General features: G+C 39.5%; 1 protein-coding gene across 1 annotated transcript in view; it reads left to right on the top strand.

Annotated features, from left to right (window-relative positions):
- Positions 1-18,499, top strand: part of st6galnac3 (ST6 (alpha-N-acetyl-neuraminyl-2,3-beta-galactosyl-1,3)-N-acetylgalactosaminide alpha-2,6-sialyltransferase 3) — a 136,742-nt gene that overhangs the window by 104,914 nt on the left and 13,329 nt on the right. The window lies entirely within an intron of this gene.

Genomic DNA, 18,499 nt, shown 5'->3' on the forward strand with positions numbered 1-18,499 from the left:
AGTGCAGTTATAAGGGCGAAGTTGGAGTTAAGTTCCATATTAGGAATTCCAACCGCAACCAAAGAGCTAATCCGGAGAAAGGCCACCCGCCCGCTTCACTGGTTTAGCTGGGAGTGGGTGTTTAGCAATGCTGGCAATCAAACCTGTTGCTAACGCTAACAGGAGCGACCTCGGGAACAGAAGCGAAGCCGCCTGATTTGTCTTTTATTAATGTTCATATCTTGACTTAGACAATAGCAACATAAAAATAACAGGATCAGGTAGAGCGGGTCAATATGAACATTTTAAGATCAAAATAACGAGCCTGACAGCAGTGTTTACGGAGAGGGACGACGTTTTTTCAGTGTAAAGTGAATCGGAGCCAGAGACGATGGAGCCGGAAGTGCGCCCATGATCACATCCTATTTTGAACTTGGTGGCTAGCAGTTTAGCTATGTCCATTATATATACAGTCTATGGCTACGACTCGATCACTTGGCTACCCGGAGTTACATCAAATCTAACGCTCCGTCACATACAAATGAATGGTGCCGCCAATCCCTATAGTAAAGAATATATTCTGTTTATTTCATATTTATCTCATTTATCTCGTCTCCTCATCAGTCGCATGCAAAAGATTAGGTTTAATGATCACAAGATGTTTACCAGATTCACACAAGTTCAGAAATGACAGCTGAAAGATGCCACCGTTGCATGCAAATTATGATCTAAAATAAAACACCTATAGATAAAAAATACAGGGGACTGGCTCTGGAATGCTAAAATGGAGTGGATAATAGCATTTGCGACGCAGCATCTACTAATTACATGCCTGTGTTAACAAGAGTGGAAACCTGTTTAAATTGCACAATAGTTATGATTAGACTAATACAAATAAGTGGCAACACATCGGTTTTGTTAAATGAAGGTTTAAACTGGCAGAAAAATACCTTTCTTACCTATTCTCATTATGGATGGATGACAAATGTAGAGCTTTAGAGGTACGTTTTACAACTCACCGCTACATCTTGTATTTTTTGAAACATTTTTTCCACAAACTGTCACTTAACTGATGTAAAACTGTCCCACCAAACCAAGTCATGATTAGAAAAACATGAAAACCATACACGCATAAGCTTGACATGATAATTAGTATATTGAGTTATGGTTCAATATATGTTAGATGGAACAATCATTTTTGGGGGGCAATATTTTTTGTGGTTACTTTTACTTTATACCGTTGAAACATTTTGTTATTTTTGTATTATGATTCAATTTGAGCCATAGAGGGTTGAATAGATAACCTCTATGACTCATTATAGATACAAACTCCTCAAGTGTTTCATTCTGCTATTATTTACTGCAGTTTTTGTTTTTTAACTATATTATTTTAGTTTTTTTGGGGGGGATAATCTTATTTTAGGGTTATTGTGTCACAGTGGCATAAATTAGTTTCAGTATTATCGTTTATCGTCTATATTTTCTTCAGCAATATATCAAACTTCAACATTCGTTATCGTGACTGTCCTGCGTATGCACTTTAAACTATGAGTGGTGTTAGCTCTGTGCTACCTGTCTCCAGCGGGGATAGGGAGGGGGAAGTTGACACAGCAAAGATTTTCATTTTGTGGTGGATTTTTTTAAATGAAAAGGACTAAAATATGAAATGGATTTGAGCAGCGTGAATCAAAGAGATTCCAGGACCGAATGCCTCCAGTGGGTCGGTGGTTAAGTGGACTGCTAAAGTTTGTCTGAGCGAATCGTACTTGCTCTCTACCACGTTATAACCCTGTCCCCTCATCAAAACGTGCCTGAAGAGGTTTTATATGTCATCATGTGTGTTTGAATAATTTAACGATCTCTCCCAGGCCCTTACAAATTACGGTTAGCTTCACAATTTTCTCCAAAGCTCAGCCCACAAGCCTACGTCACCCACGCTCCCACACCACAATTCTCTATAAATAAACAAAAACATGAAACTAAACAATACACTATAACTTCACAAACCTGATGCGATGCACGATGATTGTGTTGTGATAGTGCTCTGAAGCGGAGTGACTTAGCATGAGGAGCAAAGAGCACTCAGAGCGTCAAAAATTAAAGTGAAGCTTATAAAACATGTTAATACGTTGCTTTTGGCAGATATAGCATTTTCAAAACAATCAAAGGTAACATGGTGATGTAAATATGTCATATGTTAGCAGTTAATATCCCATAGAAGTAGTAATATATTAGCAAACATTTTTATTGCTAACATAATATTTAACTTAGCCATGGAAAAGTTTATATGCCATAAGGTGGAAAATTTAAATAGTTAATGTTTAAGTTCAGTTAAAGATATATTTTATGCCATACTGTGGAAGATTATAACCAAAGGAACAACATTTCCATGGAAACAACCAGGACAAGGCCCCCTCCAGGCCAAATAAGAGTCAGGTTTGTGGAGGTGCAATCCCACTCACAGTAAGGTCACATGCTTTTCACTGCTATAGAAACATCCATAATGAAAAAAACTCTCTTTTATATGAATCTATATGTATTTTGTCACGTTATGGAGCGATGGCGATTGTGTCACTCTCCTCTATCTAGTAGCGTACCCCCCTTGTTATTTGGGGTCATCTGCTCCCTGGTCCTGATGTATTCTGCTACAGGACACCTCTCGTCTGTGTGCGAGCTGTGTCGGCTCTGGGGACGTGTGCAGAGGAGGAAGTGGCAAATTGCTGTTGAATAATGCAGCTAACAGTGACAGTGGTGACAGCTTTGACGCTCTGAGCTGCAGACGCCTGATAATTCTTTACTTCCTTTCTCCACGCTCTCTCTCTCTTTCTCTGTCTGTTGCTCTCTCCCTCCCTCTTTCTCTCTCTTAATTTCCCTTTCCCTCTCTCGCTTTCTTTCTCTCTCCCTCTCGCTCTCCGTCTCTCTTTCTTTCTCTTTCCCTCTGTCTCTCTTTCTCTCCCTCTCTATCACCCTCTTTCTTCTTCTCTTTCTCTGTCCCTTTCTTTCTCTTTCCCTCTTTCTTTCTCTCTCTATCTCTCTCTCTCTCTCTCTTTCACATATTACAACAAATTGCGGTGTTTTTTTCAACAGTTTCACCTCCACTCACCTCCGTGTTTTGGTTGCCTATAGTAAGACAGGGTCGGGAAGACATTGCAGTAATGATCCAGCTAACTCCTACGCTAAGATAAGTTTAAAATTAATTTCAGCTTTCTGTTTTTTGCTGCCAATTATGTTCCAGAGCGTGGTTCTATAATTAACCCGTCAGAGGGCTTGGAAGGGGCCCTCACATTTTCTGAGCCAGTGGAGTCGTAATTATAATCCAAAAGTTGGTTTAAGAAAGTTTTCACGGAGCTCTGTCAAAGTGGTGGGGTCAATGGAAGGGGAGAGATGAGGGCCAAAATTCATTGTACAAAATGTTTTCTATAGATAATGAAGCAGTTCTTTGAGTGGTTAAGTACTTGTAAGCGTAACATGAGGTGAAGAAAGTGACAAGACATGTGATGACACCTGTGAGTGTCAGTGTCGTTGTCTTGTTGTCCCTGTGGTCTTTGGTCTTAAGAGAAAGTATTATATGCAGCTGGGCAATCAACAGGCTAGCAATGACCTTGTTTTTGGGGAAAGTTTAACCTTGCACAGCAAGATGAAATCTCTCAATATTTGTGAGTTCACAAGCTCATGAGAATCACACTCCTGCTGGTGCTTGTTAAAGTGGAACTAAACTGTACACAGTTTCGCAACTAAAACTGTGAAAATGTTGTTTTAATTGCCTGGGGTCCAGAATACACACTTCTACAGTTCTTTACAAAGATGTGAGTCGGGAAATTGGTAGGTGGATTAGCCAATCAGGGTCATGCATGCTCAGTCTGTGTCAGAAAAAAAAATATCATAGGGGACTGAGAAACGTCGTGGATTTCTGCAGCATCAATGAGCAGTGTTGGGAGTAACGGCGTTAAACTATAACGGTGTTACTAACTGCGTTACTTTTTCAGTAACGGAGTAATGTAACTAATTACTTTTCCTAGCGTCGTAACGCTGTTACCGTTACTGACAATAAAATGTAGCGCGTTACTTTTAATTGAGTTCATGCTGCTCTTCATCAGAGTCTCTCAGCCGAGGAGCTGCTGTTGTGTTTCTTTGGTGAAAGAGGAGGCTGGGGTGAGATAAAGGCTCATTTGAGATGAGGCGGGCGCAGATACGACGCCGTCAATCGATGCGCGGTGCATGCTGGTTAGTTTTGTGTCCAAGATGCCACCGACTTGCTCTGACGTAACTTGTGCGCCGGTAACGGGAAGTTTTTGAGCGAGGCGAGTGCAGCAGCTCTCCACCGACTGCGGCCGCCTGCATAGACTACAAACGCGTAATGCATGATGGGAAATGATGTCCTGTCCACACGTGCGTTCACAGCAGATTGGGTCCGAGTTGTGTTTTGATCAGAAACGTGACTGTGTTCTCTCCAAAGAGGAACAGGCTCAGATCAGAGGTGATTAATATTTGAATACTGGACAGAGAATTACAGTGTGTGGCCAGAGAAGGTAAAAGGTTTTGTCTTATTTTACATGGTTTACATTTGAATGCCTTAGTTTTGCAAAACATGGTAATGAATCTTTTCAGTATTTTACTGAAAGCACTTTATTGTTATTGTTTATTTTAATGAAGAAAATACTTGAAGTTCAGTTGTCTGAAATTGTGTGACATGTTGATTTATTTGCACTTCAAATGAAATGTTTTATATTTTTTTAATTTTTTGATACATTCTATAATTTACTGGAAAACAAATGCAATATAATTGCAATCTGTTAAAGTGAAATAAATGTTAAAGGTTCACATCTGTTGTGTTTTTATTGTTTTAACATAATAAGTAACGTGGAGTAAAGTAATGCAGAGTAGTTACTTTGCCTAGTAACTAGTTACTTCTCCCAAAAAGTAACTGAGTTAGTAACTCAGTTACTTTTTGGGAGAAGTAACTTGTAACTATAACTAATTACATTTTTGAAGTAACTTGTCAATGAGTGAAACACTAAACTTAATCTGAGGTGAGATAAAGCAGAGGACATGGGGACCAGACTGATATCACTCTAGAAATATCATTCTGGATTTGCCAGGAAAGTGTTTTTTATATGTATATATTATGTATATTTGCAGCCTTGTGTCTCCCTCCAGTGGCCACTGCAATTTTAAGTAGTTGGTGACATCACGAAAAAGACTACTCTGATTACAGCGAGGTATTTCTGATTACAAACAGGCTGCAGGGACGGAGTTTGAAGTGTGGATATCTGCAATCAAACTGACCAAATCATACACTCCTCCTCCCCCCTTACTCTCTTCTTTAGTCCTCCAGGTACTGCTCAGTTTACCGGCTGATATTTGGTTGTTGTTTAATTGTCCCACTTTAACCAGTGGTTCAGACCAGTCACAGAGCAGCATTGTGATGAAGCATCCTAATGAACCAAAAACAACCATGATGACACAGACAGACGTATTTCAGCCTAGGAAAGAGCTCTGTGCTTTTCTCTCAAAACATGGAGGTGAGCAGAGGTGAAACTATACAAATACTTCATACATATAAATACACTTTTTCCTAGTAAGTTTCTATATGAATAGTTATTTTTACATGAACTCACATGTAGTTGCAGTCTTGTGAGTGCTGTTTGGATCAGCTTTTGCCACATCCCCTTTTACATTGATCCCCAAATCAATCAGCAGGACGTGTCTTCAGTAGACCGAGAATTTCTGTAGTCGATGACAGCCCTAGAAATCTCCCATTATCTACTTACATCTCATGACATTTAGATCAGTAACAAGCCACACAAAGATGAACTGCCAGCTCCTGTGTGTGGAGGAGTTCTTTCGATCCATTCACAAATTTCTTGAAAAACCCTTGGGCCTTTCTAAAACCATGCTTTTTCATCTCCACTCTCCAGTCTGTAGTGCACTCGCTGACACTAGAACTACACTCTAATATGTTTTCTCAGAACAGCGTAGTATGGTAGAACGTGTCTACTGTAAAAATGCTGATTTGTTGACGTGGTTTATGGTTAATGTCTCTAATTACTGGGCCTATCCACATGAAACAAAACCTGGCACAATGTTCTATGTCTTCAATTTCAGCAAAAACCTATAGACTGTATAAAGAAGTGTGCTAAGGGAGTGTGACGTCGCCCATAGCTCTGAATGAAGCTCATCGAGGTTAGCGGCTATAGGAGCGAATTTGGAGCCAAGTTTAATATTAGAAATTTCGAGCAGAGGTATCACAGCAACCAAAAAGCCAATCCGGAGCCAGGCTGTTGAAGGTAACGCCCCTTTCCGCCCGCACCACTGTTTTAGCACGAAGCAGGCGCTAAGCAATGCTGTCAATCAAAACTGTTGCTAATGCTAAAGGGAGTGACCTTGGGGAAAGAAGGTGTCTGATTTGTCTGTTATTAATGTTCATATGTTGAATTGAGTGACACAATAGCAAAATAAACATACCAGGATCATGTAGAGCGGGTTAATACGAACCTTTTAACACCAAAATGATGAGCGGACGACAGTTTTCCAATGTAAAGTGAATTGGAGCCAGAGTGAATGGAAGTGCGCCCATGATCACTTCCTATTTGGAACGTGGTGGCTAGCAGGTTAGCTATGTGCATTTATATACAGTCTATGGTCCAACCTCAAGTTTTAGGACCCAAATAATGACGACATAATGTAACAATTATGAGGCTTAACATTTGTGGATCATCAAAAACAATAAATCTCCCATAGAGTTACAAAAGTTCTCCCTCTGTTATTATGACAAATTCTCAAACACTGTCAATGCAATCTAAGTGGAAAAAATAGTTCTTAATATGGCAAGATTTAGGACCCAAATAAGTGAAATTGGACTAACCACGAAATCCAGAGGTACATTTGCAGCTTTCTCATCAAAAAGGTGTAAATCTAAGAGTGCGCTGACTTCAGTGGCCTTGGCAATTTCCAGTAGTTGATGACATGAAGCAAGACTGCCCTGAGTACAGTCCAGTGTTTCTCATTACAAATGTCTGGCTGCAGGGGCGGAGTTTGAAGTGTGGATACCTGTTAGAATCACACTGTTCCTCATATGTCCAGACCACGCCCCTCCTCCCCCCTCCCTCTCCTCTTCAGTCCTCCAGGTGCTGCCCAGTTTAGCAGCTCTGTTTGAAACATGGCTGTAGGTGGAGTTTAGGTGTTTAGTCCCACTTTAACATTTATGAATCATTTCTTTTGTTTGGATCTTTCTTTCAATAACAATGAATCACACACTGAATTATATAAGCCCTTCCCTCCATCTGAAATCATGCCAGATTCTCAAATGTTGTCTCGAAACATTTTAACTGTGTAAAATAACTGTAACATCGATGTAGTGAGTATTGCCCTTGTAACATGTGTAAGTGCAGCATTAGCATAGCCGTGCCGAAGAGCCTGGTACCACGATTTGCTCTGTGTAATTAATCCACATGAGATTCTAATGCGATGGCTCTAAGGCCCATGGAGCACTGCCCAGTGAACCACGAGCCACTGCGATTCATCACTTAAATGAGCCAATACATTTTCAATCAGGGACGATCATATTTTCAAGTGGAACTTGGGAATTCTAAACATATATATGGGAGCTAGGGCATATCATTTATTCGTTGTATCTTAAGGGGCTATGCGGAATTTTTCCCATGTATTTGAGCAAATCTTCCCCCGATACAGATATTGATACTGTCATCAACGTTCGTTGGTGTGAAGCTAATTGTAGACACTGCTCTGTCTGAAACTCTGTTAGACTTTAATTTTAGTTTTAATTTAACACAATCTGACCAGAAAAAGTTGTGTCACTATGGCAACTGCTCATTCTGCCAGACATAAATGAAGACATGACATAACAAGATATCAACAAGTCAATAGTTCATTTGTCAATCTAAACTTTTATTAAAGGGCGGGTATTATGAAAAATGTATGTATCTACTTTTCGGAGCTTCCGTCCATGTTATAACGTTGTTCCTTCATCAAAATCATGCCTGAAGTGGTTTTAAATGTCCTCCATACATGTTTGAGTAATCTAGCAATTTCTCCCGGGCCCAAATCAAAACCCTCCTTACAATTAGCTATAAGATTCTGTGCAACGGCTTGGCCCACAAGCCTATGTCTCCCATGCACAACAATTCTCCTTAAATATACAAAAACATGATACAACACTGAGCGCAGCAACTTGACAAACCTGATGCAATGTGCAGTAAGGCTCAGTAGCAGGATTCACACTGATTGAGTTATGATAGGGCTCTGAAGGGAGACTGAGTTAGCACGAAGAGCAAAGGGACGGGGGGCTGAGAGCGTCAAAAAAGAAAGTGAAACTCATTAATCATGTTAATATGTAGTTTTTGGTGAATTTTCAAAACAATAAAAGATAACATGGTGATGGTAAATATGTTATGTGTTAGCCATTAATACCCCATAGAATTAAAATACCCCTCTTTAATAGCTGAAATAAGAACAATATTTACAAAAATCAGTGGTATAAGGTTATGAGTATGTAGTAATCAGTAGTGTAACGTAGTATATGTATTGCGAATGATAACGGTATATGTGCAATGTGAGTATAGTGTGTAAAACAACAGCAGCAGGGAGGACAGTTGGTTGCAGGTTTGCATGCCAGTAACAATGAACCGCAACAATATAACTTATTCAAAACTCAAACTTTGCGCATTTGACTGAGCTGTTGGTAAGTGTCCACCATCTTACTCTCACTCTGCACTCACCTAGAGATGTGATGTAAGCTCGTGTCACTCCTTTCACTTATGGACAGAAATGGTTGTATTGATTTTGTGCCAAGTGTTTTTGAACCAAACTCTATCTTTTATCCCTTTCGCTCGGGTAAAATATGAACCAATTTTGTTATTTATGGCGAAATCTATGACATATAGACACATTAATTGATGTATTGTACTGTATATTTGGTTGCGTACCTTATTCATTTATTCATATCCAACATTTGAATGATGGTTAGAGTAAGTTGTTTGTACTGTCTAGTTCCATTAAGCTAATTCAAAGTTCAGGGGCCTGTACACAGTATCTCTATGGGAGATTCATTGTTTTTGAAAGAAATCACCAAATTTATAATCCAGAAATGTTGAACCTTTCCATTATTTGTTTGGGATTGGCTCCACGAAAACTCCAAAAATCGTGCTCGCTGCCAGCTAAACAGATTTTACGACTTAAGATGAATCTGGCAACAAGCACGACTTTGAGATTGAATAATGGCACCAATTTCTGAAGCTAAAGTAGTAGCTAAGTTAAAATCCAGGCTGAAAACGGTTCTATTTAGCTGTGCATCTGACTAAAAGGTTTTTATTCTCCACACTTCTCTTTAATGTTAATTTTATGATTTATAATTTCTGTTAATTTGTTTGTTTTGGGATTTTAATGTCTTTCTTATTCCGTAAAGCACGTTGAATTTGTGTACAAATTGTGCTATACAAATAAACTTCATTAAAAATAATTTGGAGAATTTTAGCTCTGGAATTGCCCATCTCTACTGAACTGAATATATATAGTAGCTAGTAACTTGAAAACTATGACTTCCATGACAACACAAGGTGGAACAGAGCATTTTGAGCTTTGAAAAGTAGACAGACTAATAATAAATGGTTACTCAAATAAGTGAATGAAAAAAACTCAACTCTGGGTGTGATTTTGAGGAGGCTACAGCATTATAACATGGCTAACAGCTCACAAGAGTCAATTTTGTGTAATATAGGACCTATAAATAGTGAAGCAGATATGGAGGTAAAAGGCTGCAAAACTGTCCATAGTCCATATTGACCCGCAGACCCACCGTGTGATTTAGAGCGGAGTTTATTCCCTTTTATCCTCATATGAGTAACATCAGCTCTGAGACACAGGGGTCATACACTAATACTACTTGGTGCACGTCCTCCATCCACGCAAAAGTTTTAAACAAACACAATCTGTATAGACGCAATTAGCAAATCACAAATCTTATAGTTTCATTATTTCCTTCACAAACAACAACATCTCCGGTCTTATACTCCATAAAAACTGCTAACCCTGTAGTTTAGATCTGTAGCAAAAGCATGTTCTGAAATGTGATTCTTGTATTTGTCAGTTAATGTTTCAGTCTTTTTGTGAATTCTCCTGGATGTGTTTAAAATGTGAACTTTGAACAGAATCCTATTATTCAAATGTAAATCTAATCACAATGCTTGTCAGAAAAAAAACACAATTACATTTTTTTCACATATTGTGTAGCCCCAGACATGAGGGTAACTTTATTAGCAAAATGGCCTCAATTTCATCGTGGTCTCTTTTCTGTATTAAACGCCATGTATTTGTGTGCAGAATAATAGTCTTGAGTTCATGTCAGCGGGAAAAACTATTACGTATACCATGATCCTGCTGTTTGAGACAATGAGATCGCACACTGTCCACGCTGTCCACACTGTCCACACTGTCCAAACTGTCCACGCTGTCCAAACTGTCCACACTTACAAGGGCTAAAGAAGAAATAGAAACAGATGAACAACGATGTAATAGCGTTAGCTCTGCTGAGAGGCACAATCAGAAAAGTCCTACAAATTCATCAAAAATAAAGTGTACAACAACACAAGGTATAACAACACAAGGTACAACAACAAAAGGTACAACAGCACAAGATGCTACAGCACAAGGTACAACAACACAAGATACAACAACACACGGTACAACAACACACAGTACAATACCACAAGGTACAACAACACAATGTACAACAGCACAAGGTACAACAACACAGGGTACAACAACACAATGTACAACAATACAAGATATAACAACACAGGATACAACAGCACAAAATACAACAACACAATGTACAACAGCACAAGGTACAACCACACAAGGTACAACAACACAAAATACACTGCAGAACACACAGCCAGTGACTCAAGTATATTTTTTGACAAAGAAAAAAAATTGAATATAAACTTTACTGCAGTTTTATTTGGTCGGCACAGAAAATGTGTTTGTGGGACACAACACAAAGTCAGGCCTTATTGAAAGTGCTTTACAGAACAAGAGAGTGTTAAAGCTATAAATGGCAACATAATTAAACATAGTTTCGTTTAGTTTGGACATTCTTTTATACTCCTCCAGCAGGCTGTTCACATTGCAGCTGTTCTTAACATAAATTGGTATTTTTCACTTTAGAAAAGGTATCACTGAAAGACAAATGACTCTAATATGGCTGTTATGATATTACTTTAAGCATAAAGCCAATATCATGAGCCCTTTTATAATACTATGAGTGCTCCTATAATATCACAATAAATATCATATTGTGAGTTTCATACCAAAATAGTATCATACCATGAGATTTGAATATCATTACATCCCTGCTAGACACAGTTGGCCTGCACTCACACTGGACAAAAGTATTCAAGTTGTAGGGTCTTTCCACGATTTGACGGGGCTAGTGTGAGCGCACCCTTTAAATATTGGCATTTCAAACAACATTTAAACTCCACTCAAAACCAGATTTCAAACAAAGCTGCTAAACTGGGCAGTACCTGGAGGACTAAAGGGATAGTGAGGGAGGAGAAGGGTGTAAAGAGCAGTGTGATTGGTCTGACATGTATCCACACTTCAAACTCCGCCCCTGCAGCCCCTGCACGTGGCTGTAATCGGGGCAGTCCTGTGTGATGTCACCAACTACTGGCAATGGCGGGGCCCGTGAAGGCAACATAAACTTAGATTTAGACATTTTTGACCATAAACCTGCAAATTTACCTCGTTTGCACTAAAGCTGCCAAAAATGACTTGGAACAGTAGATAATGCTATTAAAACACCATATACACAGTTTAGTAGTAAAAAGTGGATTTAGTGTTCTAAACAAAACAACTCTTTTTAATAATAACTCTCTTGGATCAAAAGTCCTCAAAATGTCGCTATGAAGCAGGACACTGAAACTCATGAATTAACAGTTTACAATGTATCATAGCGATCTAAATATGTTATGTGTTAGCAGTTAATACCCCATAGTTGTAAAATTCTGTTGTCTAGATAAAGAGATAAAGTTTTTGTATTATCATTGTGGTCTCAAAATCAGTATTGCGTATCAAGTCTTTTCAATTTTAGTCTCGTGACAACACTGCTGTCTGTCCAAATACTGTTACAACACCTTTTAGCCCAGAGACAAACTCGGGATTGTGAATTCTTTCCTCGGGCAGGCTGAGTATGTGATGTATCGAGGCAGGATACAACAGCGCGTAGACCTTCACACTGTATTCATCTTTGTTTGAGAAAGTGCTGAAAAATCTTGACAGCTTTCCGATACAGAAACTGTGGGTAAGTGAAATGAGTGGGTAAGACTGTGGAGCTGTCCATGGTGCTGGAGAGAAATATAGGGCAGTATGTAAAAAGCCTATAGAAATACATGAGTTCTTTCAATGCAGCGTGTTTCTGTAACCTTCCCTTCAAACTAAAAGTGAGCAGTTTCCTGAAGAGCAGGTTGAAGTTGATGGTTGCATTCCTTCCTACACTACCCTTGTGTCCTTGCATTGCTCTAGTGTAGATACCTGTAGATGCAAACATAAAATTGTAACTTCACAAAATTTTAACATTTTTTTCTCTTCTTCAAAAATGTTCCACTCTTTCCCTCTTATTTCTTTAGTTGTTTTTTTTAAAAATTATTATTACTTACCTACCCATACTCACATGTGCACACACGCGCGCACACACACACACACACACTCCCACATAAGAACAGATGGCATTTTGATTGTCTTGTCACCTCCTTCAAACCTCGATGTGTGCACTTCCTATTCCCTCAAGTCAAAATGCCTAATGTCTTTTATTGTTTGTATTGTTTCTAATATTACAGTAAAATAAATAAATAAAATTATAGGAGTAGTTTAGGTAAAAGACGTTTTTGTCCTTAGTTGGCCCACTATTTCAATTCCATTTGTTTATTTAATTATATGTTTATTTATTATTATAATTACCCCCGGTTCAACAAGTATCAATACTGAAAAATGCAAATAAAATAAAATAAAATAAATAATAAATAAAAGAAAAAAAGGAAAAAGAAAAAAATCGATTAAATTAAATGAAAAAATCTATAGTAATAAATAAAAAAATAAAATAAAAGGGTGAAATTTGACCTTTCCTAAACAGTTTCATCTTGTGTTTTGTCAGAACTAGAGAAAGTAAGACCACATATAATAAACAAATTGAAAATGATAATATTGTCTAAAAAAAGAGCTTTTAAAATTATTATTTGGGTAAGATCAAAATTTATATCAAGTGTATTTTTATATACAGTATATATTATTATTACTGTAGTATTAAAATCAAGTTTGAAATTTTAGTATCTCTCTACCTCTATCATCTCTCATCTCTATCGTCTCTCGTCTCTCTTTTCAATCCCTCTTCCTCTCTCTTCTCCTCCCTCCCCCTCTTCCTCCTCTTCCTCTCTCTCCACTCTCTCCTCTCTCTTAACAAGCCCACATATCATCATAATGTGTAATTGCGTATCATTTCCAAAGCTGGAGCCGAGGACGTGGACGGGACCCATGCAGCCATCCGTCACTTTTAAGCAGAGGAATCACTCACACTGCACAAGTATCGAACATAAATCTATCGCTCAGGCCAAACTATTAAAAAAAACAATGGCGTCAGCTGTTTTGAAAGCATAAACGCGCTGCCACAATTAAACTCAGAGAATTAGCTGACTCCGACATCCCTATTTATTGCCTGTAATATATTTTTGCTAGTTCACAAGAATGCGTTATTAGCCTTTCATTAGAGTAAAACTTGGGCGTTTAAGGATTTAATTACAAACAAAAGGACCCACGCAGAGAAGGTAAAAGAATAATTTATGAGCACTCAAATGGAACTACGGCGCGATCATGTTTATGGCTAATTAAAATGGAGGGATGAAGAAATGGGTGCAATGAAAACGGAGGACAAGTTATAGGGAGTGAGGGAGCAGAGCTGTCCGTGGTGCTGAAGTTAAAGCCGATACTGGTGGTACAAAATAGACTGTAATGGAACGTATTGGAAGGGACATTTTATATACTTTATTGAGTGTGTAGTAAGTACCCATCAAAACCCTGTGTTACTAGACTATAAAGCAGACATGTCCAAACTGTGCAGCCAACAGACCAGTATTCTTTTTGGTCCTCGGACTTCCAGATGAATTGGCTCATATTACTTTAAAGAGGGGGTATTATACTTCTATGGGGTATTCACTGCTAACACATAACACATATAGATTAAAAAATATATATATATTTGCAGAAAACAACGTATTAACATGTTAAATAAGTTTCAGTTTTTCAGTGCTCTCCTCATCATATTCTTTCTCCTTCCTCCTCTTTATTCTTTTTGTTCCCCCATTCCTACCCTTTACTTCCTGCTCCTCTTCCTTCTCTTCCTTCTGCTCCTCCGCCTCTTCTCTTCGCCTTCTCTTTCTCCCCACTTTCCTCCCCTTTCTCTTCCCCTCCCTGCTCCCTGCTCCGTCTCTTCCTCCTCCTCTTCCTCGACCTCTTTTCTCTTGTGACCAATTATGTTTAAGTCTGATTTAAACAGAGACAAGCTGAATGAGGCTGTGAATCTGGTCAAAGGGAAAAGACACTGAGTTATAGACCCGGGGAGCTGTCCGTGGTGCTGAATGTAGATTTCAAAGCGTGCACCACCTCTTCCTCCTCCTTCTCCACTTGCTTGTCTTCCTCCTTCTCCTCCTCATTGCCTTCCTCCTCATTCTCCTCTTCCTCCTCCTCTTCTTTCTCCACTTTCTTTTTTGTCCTTCTTATTCTGTAAAGCACTTTGAATTACTTTGTGTACGAATTGTGCTATACAAATAAACTTGCATTGCCTTCCTCATCCTCCTCATCTTCTTTCTTCTCCTCCACCACATTTCCTTTTCCTCTTTCTTTCCTCAGCCTTGCCTTCTCCTTCTCTTCCTTCTCTTCTTCCCTCACATCTTCCTCCTCCTTTTCTTCCTCTTCCTTCTCTATCCCATCCTGGATTCACTCTCACTCCTCCTTCCTCTCCTTCTCTTCTTCCTCCACCTCTTTTCTTCCTGACGGCGTAGACATCATGCTTGTTTTCCTACTTTCAGCAAATGAAACAATGAGTTTTCCCTCCCCTTCCTCCTCCTTTCCTCCTCCTCCTAATCCTCCTCCTCCTTCCTTCACCTCTTTTCTGGGATTAGTGTGACCTGTGTAATAATAAGTGAATGCATCAGGCTCCTCCGGCTCTAAGTTTAAACAGAGATGAGGTGAATGAGGCTGTGAAAGTGGTCAAAGGGAAGACATCAGGCCTGAGTTAAAGGCCCGAGGAGCTGTCCGTGGTGCTGAATGTAGCGACTATCAATAGTTGTGGGTTTTATACAAAGGGACAGGGGGAAATAAATAGTGTCCTTTCAATGCTTTCAATGTTTAACCGTATCAAAGGTGCTGTGTTTTTTACTGTCTCAAAAATGTGAAAAACAGAACTATTTTATTTTAAATGGTTTGCAGTGGTCCAAAGTTATGCCTCTGACCATCCTAATTATTCGCTGAGATGAGTTTATAAGCACTTCTCACAACTTTCAGGGACCAGTGCGGAGTTTTGCGTCACGGTAATGCTAACAACAACTAGCATGCTAATCGCACACTTTGTGATTCTCAACACGACATTTAAAACAGCTTCTTTACCTGTACTGGGGCAAGACAAATTATGCTCAAATACATTAAATACATTACTATGTTGCTACTACCGAACTTTGAATTTCCTTCAGCATATAAAGTATCTATCTATCTACATATCTAAATTAAAGATACAGTATGTAACTTTCTGAAGGCGTAAGTGGTAGGCCCTCCTCCAGGCCATGTAAGAGTCAGGTTTGTGGAGATGCAAGCCCGGACGGATGTTTTCCTAAGCTTTTCAGTGCAATAAAACATCCAAAATGAAAAAGACATGCTTTTATTTTAGCCTGTGTTTTGACAAAAAAAAAAAAATGCACACTGTGGCTTTAAATAGTCTACATACTTCAATCAGTTTTGATTTTGTAATTAGAAACTCCTGTCTTTTGAATACAGTGAACTTTAGATGTGTGAGTTTGTGGGTTAGAAATCTCTAGTGGAGCTGCAGCACTTTTATCTTTGGAAATGACTATAGCACAGAGTTGGTAAAGAGGTCTGTTTCATGTTTTTTGTGTGATTAAATAAAAAGGTTTTGCCCTTGTAACTCCTCTGTTTATGACACACGCACACACATGCACACATTTACACGCACACACACACATCTGTTTACTCTGACTGATTTATTGACGAGTTTAAGGACTGACCTCCTCCGGCACTGGACTGTGTGAGCTCTGCTAATTAGTGTTGCTCAGACACTGTTCAAATAAAATTCTCTCTCTCTCTTTCTCTCTCTCCTCCATTTTCTCTCTACCCTCCTCTTTCTCTTATTCCCCTTTCGCTCTATGTCACTCTTTCTCTCTGTGTATCTGCCTCTAGCTCTCTTTCTCTCTCTCTCCTCCCTCCTCTCTTTCTCTCTTATCTACCTACCCCCCTCCACTTTGTCTATTTTCTTCTCTCTCCTTCATCTTTGTCTCTACCCCTACATTTTCTCCATCTCTCTTCCTCTTATTCTGTATTTCTACCCCCCATACACACACACACAGACATTCCCCTCTCCTTGTCCCCCTCTTTGTCTCTCTATCTCTATCTCTCTCCCTTTCTTTCTCTTCTCTCTCCCCTCATCAAAATCCTCACACTGCGCACTGTTTAATTCATACAGGTCTAGGCCTCTTGTACTGTTTTACATAAAGTCAAAAGATGGAGAGAGAGAGGGAGAGAGAGAGAGAAGGGATTGAGGGATGAGGAGAAGAGAGGAGGGAGTGATCTATCTATCTACTCCTATCCACTTTCTCTCATTCTCTCTCTTCCCATCTCTCTCTTTAATCCTCTCTAACTTGCCGTACCTCTTTCTCTCTCCCTTTAACCCTACTCTAAGCCCTCTTTCCTCCTTCTCCCTCCAAAATCCTTCTCTCCCTCACTGTCTCTCTCTCACATAGTCTCTCTCTACCCGTCTCCTTCTCCATATCCTCTTTCCTTCCTCCCTCCTTTTTCTCTTCCTTTCCCCCTTTCCCTCTCTCTAGCTCTTTTCTCCCTATCTCTCTAACCTTCTCTCTCCCTTCCTGTCTCTCTCTCTACCTCCCTCCCTCTGTCCACTATGTCCCTCTTCTCTCTCTATCTAACTATTTCTCTGTCTCCTTTTCTCTCTTTCTCCCACTTTCTCTCTCCTCTTCCCCTTTCTGTCCTCCCTTCTCTCTTTTCATATCTATCTACCCCCTTCCACTTTGTCTCTCATTCTCTCTCCCCCCTCTCCCCCCCCTCTCTACCCTCTTTGCTACCTCTCTCCTCCTCTCTCTCCCCACTGCCCTCCTTTTGCGCTCTTCTCCTCATGCTCTCCCTTACACCCCTTTTCTCTCCCTCTAATCCTCTCTTCTCTTTCAACCTCATTCTTCTCCTTTCTTTCCTCTCCCTTTCTCCCCGCTCTCTCCTCATCAAAACCCTCACAGTTCCCTGTTTAATTCATACAGGTCGAGGGCTCTTGTACTCTTATACATAAAGTCAAAAGAGAGAGACAGAGAGAGAGGGAGGGACAACGAGGAGGAGAAGGAGAGAGAGAGGGGGTGGTCCTGGGGGAGAGCTGGGACCCCCTGCCGTAGAAGGACTCAGCTCCTGCAACACAGATGACCTACTTAGACTTTTTTTTACAAAACTTGAGTGTAGTTTGAGGGTAATTCAAAGTGAACTTAAACAGGCAGCAAACTTGAGGTGATGCAACACTGTGTGCACACTGATATTTTTGGCGTATTGTTAAAGTGCTGATCTAGATGTGCGTCAAACAACCACGGGTAAATTATTTTATGTATCGGCTTTGTTCTTTCTTTGATTTTTGGCGAGTAACGCTTTTCCAATAAATCTCCATCATTTCCTTTCGCTTATCCGGGGCCGGGTCACAGGGGCAGCAGTCTAAGCAGCAGTCTGACTTCTTCAGGTCAGTATCCCAGATGTGTGAAAGTAGGAAAGCCCCCTTGTCCCGGTTTATAGTCTGATGACGATCTCTAGTGGGCTGTTGAAACTTTGAGGTATGAAAACAAATTAAACCTTGGTCTAAAAAATGAATATATTAAAATAAGTCTTCGTGAAGATGTGAGACAGGCCTCTACTTTGACAATGTTTAAATCCAGGCTCTTTTTAGCTGTGCATATGATTGAAACATCTGCACTCTTCTCTTTTAATGTTAATTTTATGATGATTATTTATGTTTTGATTTGTTTGTTTGAGATTTTAATTTCTTTCTTTTTTTGTAAAGCGAGACTTGCCACAATATCAACATTTTGAAGCATGACATATATAAATACAGAGCCATAGAAGTGACGTATTCAACTCTATACACCTCAAACCTTATCGCATTACATCTAAAACAACTATATAAAGCACTTTGAATTACTTTGCGTACGGATTATGCTATACAAATAAACTTGCC

This window comes from Periophthalmus magnuspinnatus, chromosome 17 (genome assembly GCF_009829125.3).
Source record: "Periophthalmus magnuspinnatus isolate fPerMag1 chromosome 17, fPerMag1.2.pri, whole genome shotgun sequence".
Classification (NCBI taxonomy): domain Eukaryota; kingdom Metazoa; phylum Chordata; class Actinopteri; order Gobiiformes; family Gobiidae; genus Periophthalmus; species Periophthalmus magnuspinnatus.